This window comes from Palaemon carinicauda, chromosome 7, assembly GCF_036898095.1.
Source record: "Palaemon carinicauda isolate YSFRI2023 chromosome 7, ASM3689809v2, whole genome shotgun sequence".
Classification (NCBI taxonomy): Eukaryota; Metazoa; Arthropoda; class Malacostraca; order Decapoda; family Palaemonidae; genus Palaemon; species Palaemon carinicauda.
Genome location: NC_090731.1, coordinates 125,007,154 through 125,018,101, shown reverse-complemented (window position 1 = coordinate 125,018,101; position 10,948 = coordinate 125,007,154).

Sequence of the window (10,948 nt, the reverse complement as noted above, 5' to 3'; positions counted from 1 at the left end):
TCAAATTACACCATAGTCATGCACCTTCTGGCATAAAAGTACTAATCCTTAGATTATTTGAATCTGTAATGAATAATGATATTCTCCATTCAAGGAAATTCATTTGGCAGGGCTATTCCAAACTTATCCCACCAACCTTAACTATGCTGATGATTGTTACCTTGGTCAGGTGTACAGGGACATGACCTATCATCCATGTGTTCTGATGAAGAAACGGAATACTAAACACTTTTATAAAAAAGCTCAGGTTCTTCCCGATAGTATGTGAAAAATTCACACCATTTTCTGATAAAAGTAATCAGTGCTAATAACAAAACTATCGTTGGGTAATTTACCAACTACCAATGCTCAATCCTCTGCCTTACCTGCACAATTTTTGCACACACGTGGTTGTCAAATAATAGACAATGTTAGTTGGGATAAAGTGCCTCTGATGCCATTCTATTGGCGGTAAAGTAAAACAACGTTATGATGGGGAGGAGTCTGCGTTATTATGCCTTTCAGGATTTGATAGTAGTGTTATTCTACGTAGTTATTACTAAAAATATGTTATACCATGAACTATATTAATTATCCTTAGGTTTTATCGAAATGGTGATTGAAAATTAGATCAAACAACTGTATAATTACTTGATTGCCTCACCCATTTTAATATACGTCGCACAATCTGGCGATACACATATACAATTGAACTAACGATTGTTTGCTGGGGAATTTTTTTTTGTGACATTTATTGTGAAATCTGTAATTCCATTTGAATCAAGCTGTGGTTAGACAACAAAGAACATCAAGTTCATGTGCGCATGTTTAATAGTAATTTTGTGCCGAAATAGCAAAGAATTGAAAAAATAGAATTATAATGAGTGGACGATGGGGATGATTATCAATTTGGTAGTCTGCTGCTAAGGCCATCTATTGACCATGAAAATATACAATGTGTACAGCTGTTTGATCCTTGCATTCGGGGACCTTCCATGACGTCATTTTGGTTTAGAAATAGCCAAAAGAAAGGAAAAAAATAGCCTGATTAATTGGAGTTGAGTACTTTATACCTACCGCACACATTTTTACATAATTATCAATCTATCACCCTTTCTCAACTGGATAGAAATATTCACATTTATGAAAAAACGGACGTGTGCTGCCATCTTTTGACTAGTATAAACCCTCGGATTCTATTAAAATTTTGAGAACTGTGTGATTACCAAAAGATACTTTTATAGTATTTTTTTCTTTTTTCTTTTTTTTTCATTAATGCATCAAAATTTTGCAATTCAAATACTATTTTTCTTCTGATTTTTAAGCTCTACGTTATGGTAACTGTACGTAAAATAGGGATAGTATGTATTACAAAACAACATAGAGCAGATCCCGATATTCTAAAAACAAAGAATTGGCGCTAAGCCATAGAACTACAGATCCTAAATTTACCGAAAATATATTCATGTCCGAAGCAAATACTTTGCTAGCTAACCATAAGCCCAATTATAGATATCAATCCTCTATAAAGTGTTCCTTGTTACATGTATCAGGGTCGTAGGAGCATTTTATTTTTTGTTTAATGGATGGATAAAGTTTGAAAAGTAACTAACGGTGGTGGGTGTGTGGGGCCTCCCTAAGAGTTTTTATTATACGGAGTCACACTTATATGCGATTTCATGGATCTAACGTCAGGTGGTGCCAAAAACAATTTAATATTTCTGGACCATTTTTATTTGACCAATTACAATTTGTACACATTGACTATAATGAAATAGCGGATGACCTACTTGTTGAGCATACCAAGAACATAGTAACGATGTTGATTCTTATGCTATAAACTCATTCCCAATATCGATGAAGTTAGGGCTATCAGTTTTATAAGCCTACTATATTTCATTTGCGATTCATTATATTTATCATCTGTTTTCCAGCTCTAATTTTGTATTTATATTGGCAAAAGGCTTTAATTTTTCAAATTTCGTCTAATTTATATTCTAAGTATGACCAACATCTAATGATTTAGTTGATAATTATGTGATTTGTCTTTGGTTTTAAACTATGGGTATTAAGGTATGTAGATGAAAACCTCACAAATAGAGAGGAATTCCAAAGAATTGATAATACTGCATTGGTCATGAAGTACTGAAGTTTTTTAAAGGATTTTCTATTCAAATAATATATATACAGTATATATATACATATATGTATATATATATATATATATATATATATATATATATATATATATATATATATATATATATATATATATATATATATATATATATATATATATATTATACAGTTATATATATATATATATATATATATATATATATATATATATATATATATATATATATATATATATGTGTGTATATATATGTATATATATATATATATATATATATATATATATATATATATATATATATATATATATATATATATATATATATATATTTTTTTTTTATACAGTTATATATATACAGTATATATATATATATATATATATATATATATATATATATATATATATATATATATATATATATATATATATATATATATATGTGTGTATATGTATGTATGTATAATATATATATATATATATATATATATATATATATATATATATATATATATATATATACATACATACATATACACACATATATATATATATATATATATATATATATATATATATATATATATATATATATATATATATATATATATATATATATATATATTTTTGGGCTCAAGCCATGTCGTCCTGATGGAAGTTCCTATAGGGTAGCTTCCTAGGGTATATTACAACTACGGCGATATTCCCAGAGAATTTGCCTTAAGGTACCAGAATTCTAACTCCTGGAGCGAGTATCCCTCGTGAAAGGGATATCGCGATATATCAGAGGACGTATTCTAGACACGTCACATGGCAATCTACGACCTGAACAGAGATTTCGTCTCGTAGGAGGTGATTGACGAGATACGAATTCGGGAAAGAAAAAGGGGAGCCGCTCCGAAGGCTTCCCTTTCCCCCGATTCGTATGCGTGCCTGGCGCCAATCCTGGCGCCATCTGTATTCCTTTTTGCGTAGCTTAACAACTCGGTGTTTTTTCCTGTTTTTCTCGCAAATCTTGGACTTATTCAGCTTTTCATGGCTTCTCCGTCTTCGTTGGCCTTCATCACCCAAGGGGTTATTGCACTGTAATTGTTCAGTGCCACTTTCCTCTTGGTAAGGGTAGAAGAGACTCTTTAGCTATGGTAAGCAGCTCTTCTAGGAGAAGAACACTCCAAAATCAAACCACTGTTTTCTAGTCTTGGGTAGTGCCATAGCCTCTGTACCATGGCCTTTCACTGTCTTGGGTTAGAGTTCTCTTGCTTGAGGGTACACTCGAGCACACTCTCCTATCTTATTTCTCTTCCTTTTGTTTTGTTAAAGTTTTTATAGTTTATATAGGAGATATTTATTGTTGTTACTCTTCTTAGAATATTTTATTTTCCTTTTTTCCTTTCCTCACTGAACTATTTTCCCTGTTGGAGCCCCAGGGCTTATAGCATACTGCTTTTCCAACTAGGGTTGTAGCTTAGTAAGTAATAATAATAATAATAATAATAATAGTGTCTGTTATGTATAAATATAGGCTCTTGGTAAAATTTTGAGTGATTAATAGGATTAATCTTTGATACAAGAGCCGTAGCCTACCAGAGGTGTCCTGGACACTGTCACTCGCTAGGTATAAATTAGTTAGTCAGAGTGACATTCCTGGTTGTTTTACTTTAATAAATTTTAGCTATTTAGCTTTACATAGGATTTCCTTTCGTGCTTAGTATTATTTGGCGAAGTATTCGCCATTCTGGCCTACGCTAGGCCATGTAGCCTAGTCGTTTGGTCCTAGTACTTCATGCATGATTTTGGTTTTTCTGAGTGTAATTAAAATTTTATTGAAGCTTTAGGCTATATTTTATACATTTTAGACTATGTGGAATATTTCCAAGATTGTATACGTGTGAGTTTCGGTGAATTAGGTAATCGATTCTCTTGGTGCCTAGGCTAATTGCTTATGGAGCCTTAGTATACTTTATCATACTCCCCGGTTGCTTTCTTTTCTTCGGAAAAGGTATGCAATCCCTTTCCCTCTGTTTAAGCCTTGGGCTTATCCCTAAGTGGTTTTTTCCGAATTTATTTTCGATAAGACTATACTAGGGTGTTACTGTACCTTCCTGTTCCAGTAAGTCTGGTTCAAAGAGGGACAGAACAACAGAGTTTTTTAGTGTGAATCCATGTTGTCTGGCTTGGGGCAGAGTCTCCCTCGCTGACCTAACACTTACAAAGGGAGCTTAGCTCCCTTAGGTCACTACCGAAGGTTTCTGTAAGTTATGATTCCTTCTTTTGTGATCGACCAGACTAAGTCCTGTTGCTGTTCTCGGGGGAGGATAAGTTCTTCCCTTGGGAGTAGCAACGCCTTCCTTGCTTTGGTGCTCTGGAAGCTGGCAAGTATTGCTGGCCCTTTCCCTTAGATCTCCCTTAGGCTAAGACAAAGTTCTTGGCTGCGGGTGATCTGTCACTAAAGCAAGGTTGGCAGGACCCTCTTGTCCCTTCCCCCTCTATCTCCGTAATGGCCTAGCCATTACTGTACTGTACCTTGCCGGCCGGCAGAGCTGGCCGGCAGGGGTATTACTGTACTGTACGTCGTTCTACTTCTGGACCTAGTATAGTTTGGGATGTGGAATTGACTAAGCCCATTGCCGGCCGGCAGAGATGCTGGCCGGCAAGGGTCTTATGTTTTCGAGTGCTGCCCGGACCTCTCTTGGTCCCTCATTCATGCCTGCCGGCAGAGCCGGACGGCATTGGTCAAGGAAGCCTGAATTAAGTTTCTCCCCTTCCTTATATGCACTCTTTCGGTTGCCGGGCTTGGGGGGTTGTGTACACTCTTATCCCGGCATCCATTCTATTTTCTTCTAGTGCTGTACCTGTCCCGGCTGCCGGCCTATGAGGCCGGCAGCCGGGCAGGTGTAGTCTTCTGGTTCTTTTGCTGCCGGCTGGCATCGGTCTTGTACCTTTGCCGGCCGGCTTATGTCAGTCCTTGTCTGCCGGTCACCAAGAGTGTGGCCGGCAGCTGGGTACTACCTTGTGTAGTTGCTGGCCGGCAGTCATTGCCGGCCAACACTGGCTGTTGCCGGCCGGCAGCTGCTGCCGACCGGCACAGGCATTTGAACCAGAGTGCTGCCGCCCTATAGCTGTTAAGTAGTATACTTTAAAGCTAGTTGTGGTGTGTGCCGGCCGGCAAAGGCAGGCCGGCACACATCCTCCTATACTGTACTAGTATTCTTCTGTATAGCATATACAGTAAGAAGAAAACTATAGTAAAGGTTTAGGTACAGCACTGTATCTTCTAACACTATTGTGTTTTCTTGCACAGCCCTTTGCTGTTGCCCTCAGATAGGAAGCAGAGTTCTTCCCTGTCTATTATCCAGGATTTTAAAATCATTGCCTAGGTGTGAGCTCCACCTGTTTCCTCTGGAAACCTTGCATTGGTTACTCTAGAAGAGATAAACCATTTTGATTTTATTATCTGGAAGGCTGCAACAATGGGTTGTGAGGGAAACACAAGTGTGTGTCTTTCCTTTCTGAATTGTTATGCTATACTATGCATATCCAGTGATACATAGTTCACTTGATACTCATGGAAATTTCTTCTCTTTACAGAAGGACACTCCGAAGTGGGGAAGTGCTTTCTGCAATGTCAGCAGCAAGAACCTCTGCGGACATGAGTTTTGTAGGAGACACGCAGCATACACTGTCTCCAAGGATGATCTCCGGTATTGGGACCCTCAGGTATGTACTGTGTGCACTAACCTGATTAATGAGACATTTAAATAGCTAGGAAGAAGCTTCGTACCTGGGTAAGGGACTTCCAAAAGAACACTTCTGGCCCTTATCTTCCAAGTGAGAAGATGAGGGCGTATTTTTTCCCTAAGGCATCAGCTGATGCAGTGATTCCCCAGCCTCAAGAGGAGATCCCCTAAGTTCAGATCCAGGTGGATGCTGAAGTCGCGGTCGCGATGCAAGACATCCAGCTAAATGACAGGATATCTGATGTGGACGGGTGTCAGGAGGAAGACCTCCTTGCAGAAGCCCAGGATGAAGTTCAAGCCCCTCTACATCGGCTGGTCTCCCAGTAGAGCTGGGACAGGCCCTCTCTTCTATTGTTGGAATGATCCAACAAATGCAGAAGGAGAATCAGGAGAAGGCGGCTGCAATGGAACTGCGAATGCAGTGCCTTGCAGAATCACATGGGCCCCAGAAAAAGCTCAATGTGAAAGACCTTCCCTTGTGCTCAGATGCTAACCCATGGAGGTATGCTGAGCACATGCCGATGACGACTGGAAAGATCGTCATCTCGGATAAGCTGGGCTCAGTTCCCCTGGAGGGTGGAATTCTGGCCCAGCAAGGCATCATATCCGGACTGTTATGTCCAGCTGAGGAAGGAACCAGCTTCAAAGGAGGAGACAGAGCCGAAGGAGGTCATAGTGATGGACCATGCTAAGGCTCAAGCTCTACTTTCATCCTCGATGAAAGAGAGGGGCTTCTCTAACTCAAAGGTAGCTGCATTGAATAGGAAGCTCCCTTCCTTTGTGTCCTCGCCTACTAGAGCCTTCCCCCTTTTACAGAAAGGGTTTTCTGGCTGTACTAAAAGCAATCGAGGCCGGCAAGTCTTGCCCCTCCCTAGAGGAGTGTAAACCCTTGTCGCTGGCCCTGCCTATGGACCACAAAGACTGGAAGGACGTCCATCTTACATTCTCAATGGGAAAGTTGGAGGCTGATATTGCCGGACGTCAGTTTGGCAAGGACCTTCCTAAGCTGTCTGACTTTCTTTTGCGAAGTGAGTTCGATACAAGAGAAAGACTGACTGCCTCAATGTCTCTTCAGACTACTCTCGAGACGATGGCAAGTGACCCCAAGGTCCATGAAATGTTCATGGTAGTGGCCAAGCCTCATCTGGCCACAGTGACGAAGGACCTTTATGGCTTCGTCAAGGCAAGGAGAGCTTGTAGGGAGTTCGTGTTTACCTCGGCTACGGTGAGGCACGAGCTAAAGAAACTAATCTCCTCCAACATTTGGGGAAAAGACCTTTTTCCCTACCGACTTGGTCAAAGAAGTTTTTGATAAAGCCGCCTTGGAGAATAGAAACCTTCTCCAGAAGTGGGGCCTGGCTATCAAAAGAAAGTCTTCCCCGGATGAGGGTCCTCAACCAAAGAGGAAGACTATGAGGACTAGGCTACCGTCTCGGCCAGCCAAGCCTCTTAGACAGCAACAGCAACTGCAATTGCCATTGCCCCCAGTGCCCCAGATCGTGGCACAAACCCCGACCACCTTTCAGTGGGTACCCCAGGCCGTGTCGACACAGTCCACGGCATTCACCCCAGCGTTCGAAGGGCAGTCTACTTCCTTTCGAGCAAAGCCTAGAGGAGCAGCCAGAGGCTCGTCTAGACGCCCCTCAAGGGAAAGGGGATTCAGGGGTGGTCGTGGTCAGGAAGGCAAGACCTCAGGACGGCAGTCCAAGTGAGGTGATACCGGTAGGAGGGAGACTTATGAAATTTCGGGATCGGTGGACCTTCGATCCCTGGGCCCACAGCCTACTCAAGAATGGACTGGGCGGGAGCTGGTACAGCACTCCACCCCCGTTATGGAGGAGTACGTTCAAGAACGGTTGGAGAAAAAGGGTGAAGCCCATCAATTTCTAAGGGAGGCTGTTTTGTGTTCCCAAGAAAGACTCGGAAAAGCTCAGAGTCATTCTGGACTTGTCGCCACTTAACAAGTTCATAGTGAATTGCAAATTAAAAATGCTAACACTGCAACACATAAGGACCTTACTGCCCAAGAGGGCATATTCCGTCTCTATAGACTTGTCAGACGCCTACTGGCACATTCCAATTAGCCATCGACTCTCCCCCTACCTAGGGTTCAGGCTACAACGAAGACTATACGCCCTCGGAGCCATGCCATTCGGGCTAAACATAGCCCCAAGGATTTTTACGAAGCTTGCGAGCGTAGCTCTCAAACAATTTCGCCTAAAGGGAATTCAGGTAGTAGCCTACCTGGACGACTGGTTGGTGTGGGCAGCATCCGAGACAGAATGCTTGCAAGCTTCCAGTCAAGTGATCCAGTTCCTAGAGTACCTAGGCTTCAAGATCAACAGAAAAAGTCTCGACTTTCTCCATCTCAAAAGTTCCAGTGGCTAAGATCCACTGGGACCTTTTGTCACACCGTTTTTCCACCCCGGCGAAGAAAAGGAAGGAGATAGCGGGTTCTGTCAAGAGACTTCAAGATTCCGAAAGGATATCAAGACACGAGCAGGAGAGAGTACTGCGCTCTCTCCAGTTTGCTTCGGTGACAGACCCAGTGCTAAGAGCACAGCTAAAGGATGCAATCGGAGTTTGGAGAAGTTATGCATCATACGCGTGAAGAGATCTGAGAAGACCAGCCGCTTCGGCTAAGTACTCTTCTCAGGCCTTGGTCCCAAGCCAGACATCTAAAGAAGTCAGGTTCTTCTTCAGCCACCTCCCCCGTCGGTGACGATTCACTCAGACGCCTCAAAGGAGGGATGGGGAGGTCACTCTCATCGGAAAAAAGTCCAGGGGAATTGGTCCAGGCTATTCAAGACCTTTCACATAAAACTTTCTAGAAGCTAGGGCAGTGCTCCTTACCTTAAAGAAAGTCTCCCCGCGTCATTCGTTCCACATAAAGTGGTAATAGACAGCGAGGTAGTTGTAAGATACTTGAATCAACAAGGATCGAGGTCACCACCTCTCAACCAGGTGATGTTGGCCGTCTTCCGATTGGCGGAAAAGAAGAAGTGGTACCTGTCGGCAGTTCACCTTCAAGGAGTCCGCAATGTGACAGCGGACGCTCTATCCAGGCTCACACCGATAGAGTCGGAATGGTCCTTAGACGCAGGATCATTCTCCTTCATTCTGAATCAGTCCCAGAACTGCAGATAGACCTCTTTGCGACGAAAGACAACAAGAAGTTGCCCCTGTACGTGCCCCGTACGAGGACCCATTAGCGGAAGCAGTGGACGCGATGTCCCTCGACTGGAACAGATGGTCCAAGATTTATCTGTTCCCTCCTCACAACCTTCTGTTGAGGGTCCTCAACAAACTGAGATCCTTCAAAGGGTAGCGGCAATAGTGGCCCACAAGTGGCCGAACAGCGTGTGGTTCCTCCTGGCATTGGAACTGTAGCTGAAGTTTGTACCACTACCAGATCCAGTTCTGACCCAGCGAGTCCAGAAGTCAACTGTCTGCGCTTCATTACAGAAAACCCGGACCCTGCAGTTCATGATTTTCTCTCCCTAGCGGTGAGAAAGCGTTTCGGGATTTCGAAAGCCAGTATAGACTTCCTTGAGGAATATAAATGCAAATCTACTAGAAGGCAATATGAGTCATCTTGGAGAAAATGGGTGGCCTTTTGTCAAGGCGAAGATTCCGCAGGAGATCTTGACACACTTCTGCTTATCTTTTTTCCCCACCTCCATGGTCAAGGGTTGGCAGCGAACACGATTTCAGCGTGTAAGTCTGCTTTGACAAGACCCATTCTATATGCCTTCCAGGTCGACCTAGGTAACGAGATCTTTAATAAAGTCCCGAAAGCCTGTGCTAGGCTCAGACCTTCAGCACCTCCAAAGACCATTTCATGGTCTTTAGACAAGTTCTTCATTTCGCTTCTCTGTTGAGCAATGAAGAGTGTGCGTTAAAGGATTTGACACAAAAAGTTATTTTCCTATTTTGCACTCGCGTCCGGGGCCAGGGTTAGTGAGATTGTAGCCTCTCGAGAGAGGCAGGTCGAGTTCAGTTCCAGGATGGTGAAGAACTGAACCTGTTTCCGGATCCTACGTTTCTCGCCAAGAATGAGTTACCCACCAACAGGTGGGGTCCCTGGAGAATCTGCCCTCTGAAAGAAGATGCATCTCTATGTCCAGTAGAATGCCTAAAGGTCTATCTTCATAGAACTTCAGACTTCAAGGGTGGTCAACTATTCAGGGGAGAAACATCAGGCTCAAATTTATCTCTGAATCAACTCAGAGCGAAAATCACATATTTTATTCGCAGAGCGGATCCTGACAATACACCCGCAGGTCACGATCCGAGAAAAGTTGCCTCATTCTTAAATTTCTTTAATTGTATGGATTTTGAACATCTCCGTTCATACACTGGCTGGAAGTCTTCCAGAGTGTTCTTTCGCCACTATGCGGAGCAAGTAGAGGAACTAAAAGAGATCTGTGGTAGCAGTGGGTCGCGGTGTTAACCCTACTGTTTAACTCTGCGAGGAACAGTGGTCTTAATTGGGACGATTAATTCCAGGGTGAGTGTGTAGTTACATACTGTACTACAAACTAAGTGAGGGCACTGTGTTGCCCATCCAGACTGTTCCATTTCCGAAGGTGAACCTAGCATAAGTGCAGACATGTGTGCCGAGCGTTTCTAACGCTAATGTCATTGATTTGTAATACAGGCTTTTATGACTTTGATACCTCGGTATCTTAAAAGTGGCATCTAATGTTTTTTCTTTCAGACAAACAAGCTCTGTTTACTATCATACTTATGCTTAAAGTTTTGGGTTATCCTCTTCTTATATATATATATATATATATATATATATATATATATATATATATATATATATATATATATATATATATATATATATATATATATATATATATATATATATATATATATATATATATATATATATATATATAATTGTGGTTAACCTGTCTATTTATTGCCTGTCAATAATCTGGTTCTTGAGAACCTTGCGTCTCCTTCACCTGTGTCAATTTATTGGTATAATTGAGCATTCATTCTATGTACCTTATCTGGGATAATTCTAATAGAATTGTTCCTTTATGCAAGCTATGTTGCATTGGTTTTCCTCCTATGCAGATAT